The following is a 19,496-nucleotide window of genomic DNA, read 5'->3' on the forward strand; positions in this document are numbered from 1 at the left end:
AAGAGAAAATATGACTCTCGGCAAAAGGGCATGAAGTAAAGACCTTTGAGAGGATTGTTTTCAAAAATCCACTCAAAGCTCGGGGGCTACACCCATTGGGTGCACCTTCGGTGCACCCCATGGATCACCATTTCAAGCCAAGATAGTGCCGACTTCTAAGGCATAAGACAAGATTAAAAGACAAGGCTAGCCCTCAACCAAAGTATGAGAAGAAAATAAAAATAATTTCTGATGAAGACCTTCGAGTAGATTATCTTCTAAAATCTACTCGAAGCTCGGAGGCTACACCCATTGGGTGCACCTCTGGTGCACCCAATGAAGTTCAGGGTCCTACAATATGAAATGCCGACTCTTAAGGCACAAGCACGAAACAAAGCTCCAGTGTACGAGTGATCACAGCAGAAGGAGACAGTAAGAAATCATTTTTCTCCAAATTACCTACAAGCTAGGCCTAGGATCTTTGGGCCGATTACCTCAAAATCAACCCAAAGATCAGGGGCTTGTGGGGGACAGATATCCCCCAGGTCCGCTGGAAGGGTAAAAGACCTCATGAAAGGCCCAAGGGCCCAATAAATCGTAAGGTCATTCCTTCATGGGCCTGGGGAGGGACAATCAGTAAAGCAGATCGACGTAAGGCCGGATCGGTGCAAGCCCGGATGGCCCCACAGCGTTGAGCGAGAAACCACAACAGAAGATTCGACTTTCCCGCGATGGAGCCCCATGCAGCGGAACCAGGCGAGGATAGGTCGGCAGAATCATAGGAAGATAGACTCAAACAGTTCACTATCCTTTAGGTGTACGTTGTTATCATATCCACATGTATTGCCCCACGGTCGAATATATAAGGCCCGGGAGGCACCCCTTCAGAACGATCGATCTCACTACTCAGCCATCCACCTCAACCCTCTACGTTCTCACTTCAGAGAACTGACTTGTAACCCATTGCACAAAGCATCCTCACCAGGACGTAGGGTGTTACGCATCTCTAAGCGGCCCGAACCTGCAAATACCGTCCATTGTCCCACGTGCATCTGGCACGAACCATTTTGCTACAGTCGGCGACACCGTCCTACTCCTAAAAACACCTCGAGGGGCAACCCCAGGTGTGCGGTCGGACCCAAAACACCGACAAACATTGCAAACAAAGTTGAGTTAGGGAAAAACATGCATGATTCATTGGCTATAGGTTGTCACAACCAGCCACAACTCCTTTATAGAATGCTGATAGACATGTACCTTAGGCAGTCATAGCCTCTTACGCATATCGACGACAAATTTGTCGATCTACACATGTCCGGACCGTCCGCTCGTGAGCGCGGACCGTCCAGGCCAGTGGCGGCGCCTGGTCCCATTTTTTATGAATTATCGAGACATGCGTACGAGCCGCTACATGCCACACAAGCCCTAAACTACCCAGTCGAATGGTCCGCATACAACGTCGGAGAGTCCACGCGCGCAGAGCCAATTAGGGTTCTAAGTTTCTTACTACGGTTGTTAGCTAAATTCGCGGGATTAAATCGGGAGATTGGTTTGTAACGGGTCCAGACCCCCCTCCTCTATAAATATAGAGGAATACGACCGATTAAGGATCATCAATCAAACCTACAATCAATACAATTCGCATTTTATTTTGTACATTTAGGAGTAGTTCTAGTTTAGTCTTCCAATCCCCAAATTCTCCGCTTCTCTTCAGCTCTACGTCGATTAGAGGTGTCTAGGTCAGCCTGCTGAGCCTAGACAACACCTAGGATCTCTCCTCCCCGACGGGGTCCCTCCCGGGAGCGAGATCCAGGTGCCGCCGGCGAACCTCGCCACCCCTACGCACGCGCGGACCGTCTAGCCATCAAGTGCGGACCGTCTGGTCCGTCAGACAGGAACCCGAACCCTGCACCAGGTCGCGGACCGTCCGGCCCCTGGCTGCGGACCGTCCGCGACTCTGCAGAGGACACCGCCACTAATTATCATCACAGGGATTGGCGCCTGAATCGGCGCCAACAGGAACCTAGGCACCTAGCTAGCTAGCTGATGATCTGGTGGAGGTGCCGATGTTCTTGAGGCTGAGCACGATGCCGACGCCGAGGATGTGGTCGACGGTGTCGCAGGCTAGCGTGTCGGCGAGGGTGAACCCGGTGGGGTCGCCCGTCTGCAGGCCAGAGTCGAGCGCCTCTAGCTTCAGCCCCGTTGTTGCCCTGCGGTTCGCCGACGGCGCTAGGTATATCCTTCTCTTATTCGCTGTTAGATGCGTGAAAGTGAGCTCCCAAATTCTAACACCGAGCTATTTAACATTCGCAGCAACATACGGTAGTATGGGAGGGGGTTAGAACAACAACAACAATACTATGTCACCTCTAAAGATAAAGTTTTTATATGGAATTTTATCAATAACATAGCTCTTACCAAACACAACCTAGCTAAAAAAGTAATGAAAAGGAAGTTTAAAGTATGTTGCTTGTATTTTAGATGAATCCATCCAAAACCTTTTCTTCGCTTGCTATATTGCTAGGTGTGTATGTCGGTGTGTTCAAGTGTCCTTTAAAATCTTACCACCTAAAAGCATTCATCGTATGTTTGGAATGTGGATGGAAGGGGTAGATAGGAACCTTAGGAACAAGGTTTGGTTCGGGAACCCATGCCTTTCCTTGGGCTATCTGGTTAAGTAGAAATGGTGTTATTTTTAACAATCCAAAAACGTCTACTCCATTGTAGGCAGTCTTCAGGAAATGTACTGGATGAGGCAATGTGCAATATTGCTAAAGGGAGAAGACGAACCACGAGTAAAGTTACGATGTCATCTGCTTGAAACGACTATGATGCAGATTTTTGCATCCAATGGATGGAACTTTTCTAGCGGTATTTGAAAGGCAAATAGGGTCAAACCTTTTCCTATATGATTTTGGTGGTTGAATTGCCCAACACAAATAATTGGACTAACTAGTTTGCTTTAGATTATATGTTCCACAGGTGCAAAAGGTTCACAACAAACCAATACAAAGTTAAAAGAAAGGGTTCAAAACAAAGGAGCAAAAGGAAACCGAAGTGTGCCCTGGTCTGGCGCACCGAACTGTCCGGTGCACCAGGGAGGATCGACTTCAAACTCTTCACCTTCGGGTTTCTCGGGCGCAACTCCGCTATAATTCACCGGACTGTCCGGTGTGCCAGCGGAGCAACGGCTACCTGCGCGCAACGGTCGACTCTGCAAAGTAAACAGTGCAATTCAGATGTTAGAGCAGACGGTCAGAGGGGCACCGGACTGTCCGGTGCTGCATGAGGACAAAGCCTCCAACGGTCGACCAGCTCCAAGCCCTAATGGCAGGCTGACTTGGTGGCGTACCGGACACTGTCCGTTGGCGCACCGGACTGTCTGGTGCGACCATCGCCAGCAGCCTTCTCCAACGGCTACAATTTGGTTGGTGGCTATAAATACCACCCCAACCGACCACTTCAAGGTGTGGGAGCCCAAGTGAAAGGGAATTAGGCTTACACCTATATTCCTAATTTATTTTGGTGGTTGAATTGCCCAACACAAATATTTGGACTAACTAGTTTGCCCAAGTTTATAAGTTCTACAGGTACCAAAGGTTCACCATAAGCCAATAAAAAAGATCAAGAGAAAGGGTTCAAACAAAGGAGCAAAGGGATAACCGAAGGCACCCTGGTCGGGCGCACCGGACTGTCCGGTGTGCCACCGGACAGTGTTCGGTGCACCACCGGACAGTGTTCGGTGCACCAGGGGACTCCAAGCTGAACTCTTCACCTTCAGGAATTTTCAGAGGCACCGTGCTATAATTCACCGGACTGTCCGGTGTACACCGGATAGTGTCCGGTGCTCCAGAAATGAAGCAACTCTGAACTCGCCAGCTTCGGGAATTCGCAACGGCTACTCCGCTATAATTCACCGGACATGTCCGGTGTACACCGGACTGTCCGGTGTGATAGCAGAGCCACGGCTACTTCGGCGCCAACGGTTACCTGCAGGCGCATTAAATGCGCGCCAGAGCACGCAGAAGTCAAGCACGCGCGAAGAGCCGCACCAGACACTCTATAGTGCATGTCCGATGCGCCACCGGACATCCAGGCGGGCCCAGCAGTCAGAGCTCCAACGGTCGGAACCCTAACGGCTTGGTGACGTGGCTGTCGCACCGGACGTGTCCGGTGTGCACCGGACTGTCTGGTGCACCATACGGCAGACAGCCTCCACCAAACGGCTAGTTTGGTGGTTGGGGCTATATATACCCCCAACCACCCCACATTCAAGTTATCCAAGTTTTCCACTTCTCAACCACTTACAAGAGCTAGGCATTCAATTCTAGACACACCAAGTGATCAAATCCTCTCCAATTCCACACAAGGCTTTAGTGATTAGCGAGAGAGATTTGTCGTGTTCTTTTGAGCTCTTGCGCTTGGATTGCTTCTTTTCTTTCTCACTTGTTCTTGTGATCAAAACTCCATTGTAACCGAGGCAAGCCGGTTTGATTTGAGAAGAGAAGCTCACTCGGTCCGAGGGACCGTTTGGGAGAGGGAAAGGGTTGAAAGAGACCCGGTCTTTGTGACCACCTCAACGGGGAGTAGGTTTGCAAGAACCGAACCTCGGTAAAACAAATCCGCGTGTCACACTCTTCATTCGCTTGCGATTTGTTTTGTGCCCTCTCTCTCAGACTCTTTATTATTTCTAACGCTAACCCGGCTTGTAGTTGTGATTAATTTTGTAAATTTCAGTTTCGCCCTATTCACCCCCCCCTCTAGGCGACTTTCAATTGGTATCAGAGCACGGTGCTTCATTAGAGCCTAACCGCTCGAAGTGATGTCGAGAGATCACGCCAAGAAGGAGATGGAGACCGGCGACAAGCCCACTACAAGCCACGGGTCGAATTCATTGGAAGAGTCCCACAACAAGAGGAAGGAGAAGAACTCCAACAAAGGGAAGGGGAAGGAGAAGAAATCCTCTTCCCACAAGTCGCATCGGAGAGGCGACAAGCACAAGAGGATGAGGAAAGTGGTCTACTACGAGACCGACACTTCATCAACGTCGACCTCCGGCTCCGATGCGTCGTCCGTCACTTCTAAGCGCCAAGAGCGCAAGAAGTATAGTAAGATCCCCCTACGCTACCCTCGCACTCCTAAACATACACCTTTACTTTCCGTCCCATTAGGCAAACCACCAACATTTGATGGTGAAGATTATGCTAGGTGGAGTGATATGATGCGATATCACCTAACCTCACTCCACAAAAGTATATGGGATGTTGTTGAGTTTGGTGTACAGGTACCATCCATAGGGGATGAAGATTATGATGAGGACGAAGTGGCCCAAATCGAGCACTTCAACTCCCAAGCCACCACTATACTCCTCACCTCTCTAAGTCGAGAGGAGTATAACAAGGTGCAAGGGTTGAAGAGCGCCAAGGAGATTTGGGACGTGCTAAAGACCGCACACGAAGGAGATGAGGTGACCAAGATCACCAAACGGGAAACGATCGGGGGGGAGCTCGGTCGCTTCCGTCTTCGCCAAGGGGAGGAGCCACAAGACATGTACAACCGGCTCAAAACCTTGGTGAACCAAGTGCACAACCTCGGGAGCAAAAAATGAGATGACCACGAAGTGGTTAAGGTTATTCTAAGATCACTTGTTTTCCTTAACCCTACTCAAGTTCAATTAATTCGTGGCAATCCTAGATATACTCAAATGACCCCCGAGGAAGTTATAGGTAATTTTGTGAGCTTTGAGTTGATGATCAAAGGCTCAAAGAAGATCAACGAGCTTGACGGCCCCTCCACGTCCGAAGCACAACCGGTCGCATTCAAGGCGACGGAAGAAAAGAAGGAGGAATCTACTCCAAGTCGAACACCCATCGACGCCTCCAAGCTCGACAACGAGGAGATGGCGCTCATCATCAAGAGCTTCCGTCAAATTCTCAAGCAAAGGAGGGGGAAAGATTACAAGCCCCGCTCCAAGAGAGTGTGCTACAAATGTGGTAAGCCCGGTTATTTTATAGCAAAATGTCCACTATCCAGTGACAGTGACAGGGGCGACGACAAGAAGGGCAAGAGAAGAGAAAAGAAGAGGTACCACAAGAAGAAGGGCGGCGATGCCCATGTTTGCCGGGAGTGGTACTCGGACGAGAGCTCCACCGACTCCTCCTCCGACGAGGACGCCGCCAACATCACCGTCACCAAGGGCCTCCTCTTCCCCAACGTCGGTCATAAGTGCCTCATGGCAAAGGACGGCAAAAGGAAGAAGGTAAAATCGAGATCCTCCACTAAATATGAAACCTCTAGTGATGAGGACAATGCTAGCAATGAGGAGGATAACTTGCGAACCCTTTTTGCCGACCTAAATATGCAACAAAAGGAAAAACTAAATGAGCTAATTAGTGCCATCCATGAAAAGGATGATCTCTTGGACTCCCAAGAGGACTTCCTAATCAAGGAAAATAAAAAGCATGTTAAGGTTAAGAATGCTTATGCTCTAGAAGTAGAAAAATGTGAGAAATTATCTAGTGAGCTAAGCACATGCCATGACACTATTGCCAACCTTAGAAATGAAAATGCCAAATTAATTGCTAAGGTTGATTCTCATGTTTGTGATATTTCAATTCCCAATCTTAGAAATGATAATGATGATTTGCTTGCTAAGATTGAAGAATTAAACACCTCTCTTGCTAGCCTTAGTATTGAAAATGAAAAATTAATTGCTAAGGCTAAAGGATTAGATGTCTGCAATGTTACAATTTCCGATCTTTGAGATAACAATGATATTTTGCGTGCTAAGATTGTTGAACTTAATTCTTGCAAACCCTCTACATCTACCATTGAGCATGTTTCTATTTGCACCAGATGTAGAGATGTTGATATTGATGCTATTCATGATCACATGGTCTTAATTAAACAACAAAATGATCATATAGCAAAATTAGATGCAAAAATTGCCGAGCATAACTTAAAAAATGAAAAGTTTAAATTTGCTAGAAGTATGCTCTATAGTGGGAGACGCCCTGGCATCAAGGATGGCATTGGCTTCCAAAGGGGAGACAATGTCAAACTTAGTGCCCCTCCTAAGAAACTATCTAACTTTGTTAAGGGCAAGGCTCCCATGCCTCAGGATAACGAGGGCTACATTTTGTACCCTGCCGGCTATCCTGAGAGCAAAATTAGGAGAATTCATTCTAGGAAGTCTCACTCTGGCCCTAACCATGCTTTTATGTATAAGGGTGAGACATCTAGCTCTAGGCAACCAACCCGTGCTAAGTTGCCTAAGAAGAAAACTCCTAGTGCGTCAAATGATCATGACATTTCATTTAAAACTTTTGATGCATCATATGTTTTAACTAACAAATCCGGCAAGATAGTTGCCAAGTTTGTTGGGGGCAAACACAAGGGGTCAAAGACTTGTGTTTGGGTACCCAAAGTTCTTGTTTCTAATGCCAAAGGACCCAAAACCGTTTGGGTACCTAAAGTCAAGAACTAAAATTGTTTTGTAGGTTTATGCATCCGGGGGCTCAAGTTGGATCATCGATAGCGGGTGCACAAACCACATGACAGGGGAGAAGAAGATGTTCTCCTCCTACGAGAAAAACCAAGATCCCCAACGAGCTATCACATTCGGGGATGGAAACCAAGGTTTGGTCAAAGGTTTGGGTAAAATTGCTATATCTCCTGACCATTCCATTTCCAATGTTTTTCTTGTTGATTCATTAGATTACAATTTGCTTTCCGTATCCCAATTATGTCAAATGGGCTACAACTGTCTATTCACTGATGTAGGTGTTACTATCTTTAGAAGAAGTGATGATTCAATAGCATTTAAGGGAGTGTTAGAGGGTCAGCTATACTTGGTAGATTTTGATAGAGCTGAACTCGACACTTGCTTAATTGCTAAGACTAACATGTGTTGGCTCTGGCACCGCCGACTAGCCCATGTTGGAATGAAGAATCTTCATAAGCTTCTAAAGGGAGAGCACATTTTAGGACTAACAGATGTTCATTTTGAGAAAGACAGGATTTGTAGCGCATGCCAAGTCGGGAAGCAAGTTGGTGTTCATCATCCACACAAGAACATCATGACGACTGACAGGCCACTGGAGCTCCTACACATGGATCTATTCGGCCCGATCGCTTACATAAGCATCGGCGGGAGTAAGTACTGTCTAGTTATTGTGGATGATTATTCTCGCTTCACTTGGGTGTTCTTTTTGCAGGAAAAATCACAAACCCAAGAGACCTTAAAGGGATTCTTGAGACGAGCTCAAAATGAGTTCGGCCCAAGGATCAAGAAAATTAGAAGTGACAACGGGACGGAGTTTAAGAATTCTCAAATTGAAGGCTTCCTTAAGGAGGAGGGTATCAAGCATGAGTTCTCTTCTCCCTACACCCCACAAGAAAATGGTGTAGTGGAGAGGAAGAATAGAACTCTTTTGGACATGGCAAGAACCATGCTTGATGAGTACAAGACACCGGATCGGTTTTGGGCCGAGGCGGTTAACACCGCTTGCTACACCATCAACCGGTTATATCTTCACCGAATCCTCAAGAAGACATCCTATGAACTCCTAACCGGTAAAAAGCCCAATATTTCATATTTTAGAGTTTTTGGTAGCAAATGTTTTATTCTTGTTAAGAGAGGAAGAAAATCTAAATTTGCTCCTAAAACTGTAGAAGGCTTTTTACTAGGATATGACTCAAACACAAGGGCATATAGAGTCTTTAACAAGTCCTCAGGACTTGTTGAAGTTTCTTGTGACGTTGTGTTTGATGAAACTAATGGCTCTCAAGTAGAGCAAGTTGATCTTGATGAGATAGGTGAAGAAGAGGCTCCATGCATCGCGCTAAGGAACATGTCCATTGGGGATGTGCGTCCTAAGGAATCCGAAGAGCCTCCAAATGCACAAGATCAACCTTCCTCCTCCACGCAAGCATCTCCACCAACTCAAATTGAGGATGAGGCTCAAATTGATGAAGGAGAAAATCAAAATGATGAGCCACCTCAAGATGACGGTAATGATCAAGGGGGAGATGCAAATGATCAAGACAAGGAGGATGAAGCACCAAGGCCGCCACACCCAAGAGTCCACCAAGCAATCCAACGAGATCACCCCGTCGACACCATCCTCGGCGATATTCATAAGGGGGTAACCACTAGATCTCGTGTTGCACATTTTTGTGAGCATTACTCTTTTGTTTCCTCTATTGAGCCACATAGGGTAGAGGAAGCACTACAAGATTCGGATTGGGTGATGGCGATGCAAGAGGAGCTCAACAACTTCACTAGGAACGAGGTATGACATTTAGTTCCACGTCCTAACCAAAATGTTGTAGGAACCAAATGGGTCTTCCACAACAAGCAAGATGAGCATGGTGTGGTGACAAGGAACAAAGCTCGACTTGTGGCCAAGGGATACTCCCAAGTCGAAGGTTTGGATTTTGGTGAAACCTATGCACCCGTAGCTAGGCTTGAGTCAATTCGCATATTATTAGCCTATGCTACTTACCATGGCTTCAAGCTTTACCAAATGGACGTGAAGAGTGCCTTCCTCAATGGACCAATCAAGGAAGAGGTCTATGTTGAGCAACCTCCCGGCTTTGAAGACAGTGAGTACCCTAACCATGTCTATAGGCTCTCTAAGGCGCTTTATGGGCTCAAGCAAGCCCCAAGAGCATGGTATGAATGCCTAAGAGATTTCCTTATTGCTAATGGCTTCAAAGTCGGCAAGGCCGATCCTACTTTATTTACTAAAACTCTTGACAATGATTTGTTTGTATGCCAAATTTATGTTGATGATATTATATTTGGGTCTACTAACGAATCTACATGTGAGGAATTTAGTAGGATCATGACACAGAAATTCGAGATGTCAATGATGGGGGAGTTGAAGTATTTCTTAGGATTTCAAGTGAAGCAACTCCAAGAAGGCACCTTCATTAGCCAAACGAAGTATACTCAAGACATTCTAAACAAGTTTGGAATGAAGGATGCCAAGCCCATCAAGACTCCCATGGGAACAAATGGGCATCTCGACCTCGACACAGGAGGTAAGTCCGTGGATCAAAAGGTATACCGGTCGATGATAGGTTCATTGCTTTATTTATGTGCATCTCGACCGGACATTATGCTTTTCGTATGCATGTGTGCAAGATTCCAATCCGACCCTAAGGAATCTCACCTTACGGCCATAAAACGAATCTTGAGATATTTAGCTTATACTCCTAAGTTTGGGCTTTGGTACCCTCGGGAATCCACATTTGATTTGATTGGTTATTCGGATGCCGATTGGGCGGGGTGTAAGATTAATAGAAAGAGCACATCGGGGACTTGCCAGTTCTTGGGAAGGTCCTTGGTGTCTTGGGCTTCAAAGAAGCAAAATTCGGTCGCTCTTTCTACCGCCGAAGCCGAGTACATTGCCGCAGGCCATTGTTGCGCACAATTACTTTGGATGAAGCAAACCCTGCGGGACTATGGTTACAAATTAACCAAAGTTCCTCTTCTATGCGATAATAAGAGTGCAATCCGCATGGCGGATAATCCCGTTGAGCATAGCCACACTAAACACATAGCCATTCGGTATCATTTTCTTAGGGATCACCAACAACAGGGGGATATCGAGATTGCATACATTAATACTAAAGATCAATTGGCCGATATCTTTATCAAGCCACTAGATGAACAATCTTTTACCAAACTTAGGCATGAGCTCAATATTCTTGATTCTCAGAATTTCTTTTGCTAATTTGCACACATAGCTCATAAGTATACCTTTGATCATATCACTTTTATATATGCTATGACTCATGTGTTTTCAAGTGTATTTCAAACCAAGTCATAGGTATATTGAAAGGGAATTAGAGTCTTCGGCGAAGACAAGGCTTCCACTCCACTCTATCACTCATCCTTCGCCGTCGCTTCAAGCAATTCTTCGTCTTTGGTATAATCTTCACTCATATGTTTTATTTGCCAAAGGGGAGAAAGTAGTTAAAAGGGCTTATATCTCACTCAAAGTATCTGTTTTTAGCGATTCATGCCAAAGGGGGAGAAAGTATGAGCCCAAAGCAAGGACCGCACCACCACCCTAATTTTAAAATGATTTTCAATTGGTAAATTTCAAATTGGCATCTTATTGTGTTCAAAAGGGGGAGCAAGTAGTATTTTAAAAATTGATATCTTAAAACCCTCTTGAACACTAAGAGGAGAATTTATTTGAGGGGGAGTTTTGTTTAGTCAAAGGAAAAGCATTTGAAACAAGGGGAGAAAATTTCAAATCTTGAAGATGCTTCGCAAAATCTTATTCATTTACCTTTGACTATTTGCAAAAAGACTTTGAAAAGGGTTTACAAAAAGAATTTGCAAAAGCAAAACCTGTGGTGCAAGCGTGGTCCAAAATGTTAAAAATAAAGAAACAATCCATGCATATCTAGTAAGAAATATTTATTGGCTCAATTCTAAGTAACCTTTGCACTTGCATATGCAAACTAGTTCAAATTCTGCACTTCTATATTTGCTTTGGTTTGTGTTGGCATCAATCACCAAAAAGGGGGAGATTGAAAGGGAATTAGGCTTACACCTATATTCCTAATTTATTTTGGTGGTTGAATTGCCCAACATAAATATTTGGACTAACTAGTTTGCCCAAGTTTATAAGTTCTACAGGTACCAAAGGTTCACCATAAGCCAATAAAAAGATCAAGAGAAAGGGTTCAAACAAAGGAGCAAAGGGATAACCGAAGGCACCCTGGTCGGGCGCACCGGACTGTCCGATGTGCCACCGGACAGTGTCCGGTGCACCAGGGGACTCCAAGCTGAACTCTTCACCTTCGGGAATTTTCAGAGGCGTCGTGCTATAATTCACCGGACTGTCCGGTGTACACCGGACAGTGTCCGGTGCTCCAGAAATGAAGCGACTCTAAACTCGCCAGCTTCGGGAATTCGCAACAGCTACTCCGCTATAATTCACCGGACACCGGACACCGGACAGTCCGGTGTGACAGCGGAGCAACAGCTACTTCGGCGCCAACGGTCACCAGCAGGCGCATTAAATGCGCGCCAGAGCGCGCAGAAGTCAGGCACGCGCGAAGAGGCGCACCAGACACTCTACAGTGCATGTCCGGTGCGCCACCGGACTTCCAGGCGGGCCCAGCAGTCAGAGCTCCAACGGTCGGAACCCTAACGGCCAGGTGATGTGGCTGTCGCACCGGACATGTCCGGTGTGCACCGGACTGTCCGGTGCACCATACGGCAGACAGCCTCCACCAAACGGCTAGTTTGGTGGTTGGGGCTATATATACCCCCAACCACCCCACATTCAAGTTATCCAAGTTTTCCACTTCTCAACCACTTATAAGAGCTAGGCATTCAATTCTAGACACACCAAGTGATCAAATCCTCTCCAATTCCACACAAGGCTTTAGTGATTAGCGAGAGAGATTTGCCGTGTTCTTTTGAGCTCTTGCGCTTGGATTGCTTCTTTTCTTTCTCACTTGTTCTTGTGATCAAAACTCCATTGTAACCGAGGCAAGAGACACCAATTGTGTGGTGGTCCTTGCGGGGAAGTTTTGTTCCCGATTTGATTTGAGAAGAGAAGCTCACTCGGTCCGAGGGACCGTTTGAGAGAGGGAAAGGGTTGAAAGAGACCTGGTCTTTGTGACCACCTCAACGGGGAGTAGGTTTGCAAGAACCGAACCTCGGTAAAACAAATCCGCGTGTCACACTCTTTATTCGCTTGCGATTTGTTTTGCGCCCTCTCTCTCGGACTCTTTATTATTTCTAACGCTAACCCGGCTTGTAGTTGTGATTAATTTTGTAAATTTCAGTTTCGCCCTATTCACCCCCCTCTAGGCGACTTTCACCAAGCAACATTCCAAGTCATATAGTTGACATATTCAAGCCCTCCCAACCACCTCTATTCATTGATCCATCCTATACACAAGATTTAGACCACTACAACCAACACAAGTGCCACAAAAGAGAAGAGCAAGCAAGAGAGAGCTACTCGTTTGAGTTTAGCACTAGTGCCTTGTGAGATTCATTGAGAAAGAGTGTGTGCTACATCTTGTGTCCATTTGCGCATGGAGTTTTGACTCCCATTGAACTTCCTCCAAAGTTTTGGAGGCTTGTAAAGCTAGCAAGAGACACCAAAGAGTGTGGTGATCCTTGCGGGGTCTTAAGTGATCCTTGAGAAGAAGAAGAGCTCGTCGGTCTTTGGTGATCGGTGGAGAGAGGGAAAGGGTTGAAAGAGACCCGTCCTTAGTGGACTCCTCAACGGGGACTAGGCCTTCGAGGGCCGAACCTCGGTAAAACAAATCACACGTGTCTCTTGTGTTTATTGCTTGTGATTTGTTTGTTCTCTCCCTTTCTAAGTTCTCTTGTGCTACTCTTTGCTAACATTATTTGGTGTTGCTTCAAGTTAAATTCTCATTTAGTAAAGCAACACCTTGCAAGAAAGAACTTGTGTTATTGCTCTTCTTATCTAAGCCCTCTTGCTTTATTCTCATAGACCTAATAGGTGTATTGATTTATCAATTCCGCATTATTTGAAAGCGATACTCTTTACAAGCAAAGGACTTAGTTTTTATACTCCGATAATTGTGTATCTTGTTCTAACCACTAATCAAGGGATCTAGTTGGGGTGTAAAGTTATAATTTTCAGGTTTCGCCTATCCACCCCCCTCTAGGCGACTTTCAATTGGTATCAGAGCTAGGCACTTCATATTGAGTCTAACAACTCGAAGTGATGGCTCGTAGAAGATCCCAAAAGAACAAGAAGACAACTCCGAAGGAGAACAAGGAGGTAACTCTTGAGATATTACTTTCCAATTGTTCTAATTATGATTCATGGTCTACTAGGGTGATAAATGCTTTTAGAACCATAGATCCATAATTAGAACAAATTATAAACAAGAGTATCATACCCTCTAGTTATAATAGAAAAAAATATCTCCGAGGAAGATCAAAGATGTATACGCTTAAACTACCTAGCTTATGATATCTTAGTTAATTCTCTTAGCAAGGAAGATTATCATGCCTTCATAATGAATTATTATGAAAATATTCGTGATGCGCATGATATTTGGACTAGAATTAAAAGCAAATTTGATGAGTCCAAACAAGATAGTTCATTTGTTGCTTCTACTTTCTTTAGTCTTTGTGATACTAACCCTTGCAAGGAAGAAGAAGAAAATGAACGATGGAGACCAAACGATGAATCCACCTCTCCAAAAGGTTTGTCTTCCCATTTCGATTCCCACATATGTTGTGTGGCTAATGGAAATGACAGTGTAAGTACAAATGAGGATGAGGAGGATGAAAGAAGCTTCATACAACTCTATGCTCATCTAAGTCAAGAAGATAAGGCGGTCATGCTCAAACTTCTAAAAAGAGCGAGAGAGCAAAGCGAAGCTCGTTAAAGGCTAGAAGATATTCTCTCCATAAAAATGCTAAGCTTTGATGAGTTGACTAAAGAACATGAGGAGCTAAAGTGCTCTCATGTTGATATGGTCCAAAGGTATGAAACTATTTCAATTGAGCAAGATAACTCTTTATATTGTATCGCTCAATTAGTAAATAAGAATGCCTTGCTTAAGGACCAAGTAGAAAAGCTAAAAATTGAAAATCTAGCTTTTCAAGAAAAACATGGTATGCTTCTATGTTCTCATGAAAATATTATGGATGATCATATCATGTTAAACATTACTCATGAGGTTGTAATAGAAAACTCAAAATTCCAACAACCTCACTCATGCACATGTATTCAAATTGAAACTATATTACCATGTGCTAATGTTTGTTGTCCGTCGACAAGCAAACCTCCCTTTGAGCTAGAACTTGCAGGAACAAAAGAAGATACATACCAAAAGCTCAAAGAAGAAAATGAGCGGCTAAAGATGAGTTTGACACAACTAAAAGGGAAGTACATTGCTCAACCTTCTCAAGATAACCATGATCACATGGTGAAGAAGCTTGAGACGGGAACAACCATAGCATGCACTAAATCCCTTGAAGAAAATGTCAAGGACTTGAGGATTGCCAAGAGGAAAGAACAAAAGAAGAAAATCAATACCTCTGCCAAAAGCCTCACCAGTGCCTCCATGCAAGGTAACATCCAAGGTAATGATCAAGTCACACTTCACACTAAGAGAAGTAAGAAGTGTAATGAATGCTTTGAAAAGGGACACTCGATTAGGTCATGTCCCTATATTAAAAATGACTTGATTATTAACAAGGATGATAAACTTTGTTTTAAATGCTCAAAGAAGGGACACTTAACTAGGTCTTGTCCCCACTTAAAACAAATGTTAGAAAAGAAAATATTCACTAACCATATAGCAAGCAAGAAATAAGGAAGGAAGAAATATTCAAGACTTGAAGATCGCCTATGCTACATATGCCGAAAGAAGGGACATCAATGCAAGGATTGTCCCATTGGTAACTATCCCACTCCTAGCTTGTCAATTAATTCTCATGTAACTAGGCAACCCAAAATTACAACTTGTGCTAGAAAGGTAATGAGATTACCTAGTGCTAACACAAAGGACGTTTGGGTTCCTAGATCTTTGTTGACTAACCTTGATGGACCCATCAAGCGATGGGTATCAAAATATGCTTGACAAGCTTTGCAGGAAAAGGAGATGATATGAAGCTTTGGGGTGCTTGAGAGAGTCAATTCAATTCTTAATAACTCAAGCTATCAATCTTCAGCGATCTATATATCCAAGATTGACCCAAAGTTATTTCAATTTATGTCCAAAACTCATATCATCTCGGAGAAGATATTGATGTTGTAGGAAATAAAGAATTATACTGTGCGGAAAAATCAAGGCCTACAACATGGAGGAAAGCCAAAGGATGGTAACACTTATGTTTTAAGTGCACGTATCTTAAATTGCCATTTCTCATGTGTCTTGTGTAGTCACATAGAAAAAGAAAGCACTTAAATTGTTTTAATTTATGTCACCATTCTTTGAAGAAATTCCTCTCATATGGTAGATTGCATATTCATCACTTCTATACTATGGCAATCTACATGCTTTAAATTATTGCAAGTTCCTCATGGCATGTTTTACACTAATTACCATATTATAGCCATGTTCTAGTTATAGAGAGATACTTGAAGTTCTTAAAAGAATAAGGTGTCATGTAAGGAATTCAAATCCTTAGGACACTTATAAAATTCTCTCTATAACTAGAAGAGTGAGACTAATGCTTTTATCTAAGTAACCCAAGTAGTCTCACTTGTAGAGAATAAGTTTCTCTTTGGAAGTGCGTAATCTAACATAAAAGGAAAAATCAATCCAATGACTTATATTGTTGTGCTTCTTGCTTAAAATTGGATATGATTCTTCTTCATTCATCACTATCCATGTTATGAATTGGATTTGTTCCCATAATCTTAAGGAATTAATTATGCTTGTTTTATAAGTTAAAACTGAGCATACATCATGGAATAATCTAGTTCATATTATAAAGTTTCCATGCTTTAGTAATCCTCTTTTCATTCCTTATCAAAAATGATTACAAAAAGGGAAACTAGTGCTTGTGTTACTAACAATGTATCTCTTGAGCTTACTTATGGAAATCTACAAAAGAGAAAGTGCATGATTAAGTCACAAGCCTCCAGGGTTACTCTTCACCCATAGGAAGAAAGGCAAAAGCAAAGAAATCATCCTTCATCATATACTCCCTTATGCTATTAACATCTCTCTTGAGTATTTTCAATAAGTTTGGAAGGAAAAAGAGACAACTATAAAGGGAGGACACTCAAATGAAAGAGGAAAACATCAAGAACAACAATACCTACTTGGACAGTAAAATCTTCAAAACAATCAATGGTGTGGTTGTAAGCATTCTAAATCTTTTTCATTATGAGAATACCAGGCTTAAGTTGTTTATTGCAAATTTTATAAGCCTTGATCAAGATGTATAATGCTTCTCCCTATTTGTCTTTAAAAGTGGGTGCATCTATCCAACTCATTCAAATTCTTGATGCATATCTTTAGGGGGAGTCCATTTCTATATCTTGATTATGTTGAGACTATCACTTTATCTTAGTAATCTCATATAGTCTCTTGCTTGAGAATAAGTTTCTCATAAAGTATGCTACTACATATCAATCCAACTTGTTAAAATAATGTCGCTTTTATCAAGGATTGTTGCTTTCATTGCTAAAGTAGCATATTTACTGGATTCTCCTATTTTAAGCTTATGTGATAATCTAATGCATATGTTATTCTCTTGATCACATCTGTTATTTGTTTGATCATTGAATAACTTTAATTAATGTTTCTTAGTGCCGCATCACTATCAATCGATATCTCTCTTGATATGCACTAAGTTAAAAGGAGAATTCATGATACATTTATGCAATTTGTGATCCATTTGATATATGCTAACAATGACTTGGAGAAGGATCACTAGTCGTAGAACTCTCTCTTGTGCAAAATATTTCCATATATTGTCTTGAATATAGGTCTTAAGCAACTAAGACTAAGGACAAAGCACAGTAAAGAGAGCGTCTCTTTGTGAAGGTACAAAAGGGTAAAACTACTTCCTCTTATTTACACATGTACCTAGATCTTTTTTTTTCTACTTTTCTTGCATATCTTGTATAAAAGGAAGAGAAAGCATGTCCATGCTTTATCCCTGCTTCATACCTAGTTTAACTTCTCATAAAATCTCACTCCTGCATTAATGCATCTTTGTTAAAACTAGATGAAGTGATTTTATTGTCAAAGAGCTTAAAGCTTAACCTTGTAACAAGGATAAGCTGCCTTTGTTCCAAAGGTGGATAGTCCTTAAGCCTCTTTGAAATCCTTAAGGGTAAATGCTTGAAATGTTTATAACATGCTTTCGCAAGTGCATAAACTGTCATGAGCATCACACTTATACTATGACACAATGCACTTCACTTTCTCTATGATATAGATATGATCTCATTAACTTAACTATGTGCACTTGGCATTTAAGGCTAAAATTTGTATTCCTCTCAAGGCACATATTTAGGGGGAGCAATCTATATTATATAGAACTATGATTATGCTTAATTGATATATCTCTTGATCATATCTCTTTATGTCTACGACTAATGTGCTTTCAAGTGATTTCTATGCTAAGTCGTAGATTGAAAGGGAAATGGACTATTCGGCAAAGACGGCGCTTCCACTCAACTCCATCGGTATTATCTACTCTTTGCCGGTATTCCGCCATCTCTCCACATTGGTATAATCTTCACTCATATTCATTTTCCATTGAGGAGAAAGAATTAGGGCTTATATTTCACTCACAAGTATCCATTTTTGGCGATTCATGCCAAAGGGGGATAAAGTATTAGCCCAAAGCAAAAGGACCGCACCACCACCAAATTTTAAAATTAAGTTTTCAAATTGATATCTTAATGTGTTTTCAAAAGGGGAGAAAGTATCTTCAAAAATTTGTAAAACCCTCTTGAACACTAAGAGGAGAATTTCATTGAGGGGGAGTTTTGTTTAAGTCAAAGGAAAAGCATTTTAAATAGGGGAGAAAATTTCAAAATCTTGAAAATGCTTCTTTCAATCTTAATCATATACCTTTGACTATTTGCAAAAAGACTTTGAAAAGGATTTACAAAAGAATTTGTAAAAACAAAACTAGTGGTGCAATCGTGGTCCAAAATTTTAATAAGAAGAAAACAATCCATGCATATCTAGTAGAAATAATTATATTGGTTTCATTCTAAGCAACCTTTGCACTCACCATATGCAAACTAGTTCAATTCTGCACTTATACATTTGCTTTGGTTTGTGTTGGCATCAATCACCAAAAAGGGGGAGATTGAAAGGGAAATAGGGTCAAACCTTTTCCTATATGATTTTGGTGGTTGAATTGCCGAACACAAATAATTGGACTAACTAGTTTGCTTTAGATTATATGTTCCACAGGTGCCAAAGGTTCACAACAAACCAATACAAAGTTAAAAGAAAGGGTTCAAAACAAAGGAGCAAAAGGAAACCGAAGTGTGCCCTGGTCTGGCGCACCGGACTGTCCGGTGTGCCACCGGATAGTGTCCGGTGCACCAGGGAGGATCGACTTCAAACTATTCACCTTCGGGTTTCTCGGGCGCAACTCCGCTATAATTCACCGGACTGTCCGGTGTACCACCGGACTGTCCGGTGTGCCAGCGGAGCAACGGCTATCTGCACGCAACGGTCGACTCTACAAAGTAAACAGTGCAATTCAGATGTCAGAGCAGACGGTTAGAGAGGCACCAGACTGTCCGGTGTGGCACCGGACTGTTCGGTGCCGCATGAGGACAAAGCCTCCAATGGTCGACCAGCTCCAAGCCCTAACGGCAGGCTGACATGGTGGCGCACCGGACTGTCCGATGTGACCATCGCCAGCAGCCTTCTCCAACGGCTACAATTTGGTTGGTGGCTAAAAATACCACCCCAACCGGCCACTTCAAGGTGTGGGAGCCCAAGCAACATTCCAAGTCATATAGTTGACATATTCAAGCCCTCCCAACCACCTCTATTCATTG

This window comes from Zea mays, chromosome 2 (assembly GCF_902167145.1).
Source record: "Zea mays cultivar B73 chromosome 2, Zm-B73-REFERENCE-NAM-5.0, whole genome shotgun sequence".
Taxonomy (NCBI): domain Eukaryota; kingdom Viridiplantae; phylum Streptophyta; class Magnoliopsida; order Poales; family Poaceae; genus Zea; species Zea mays.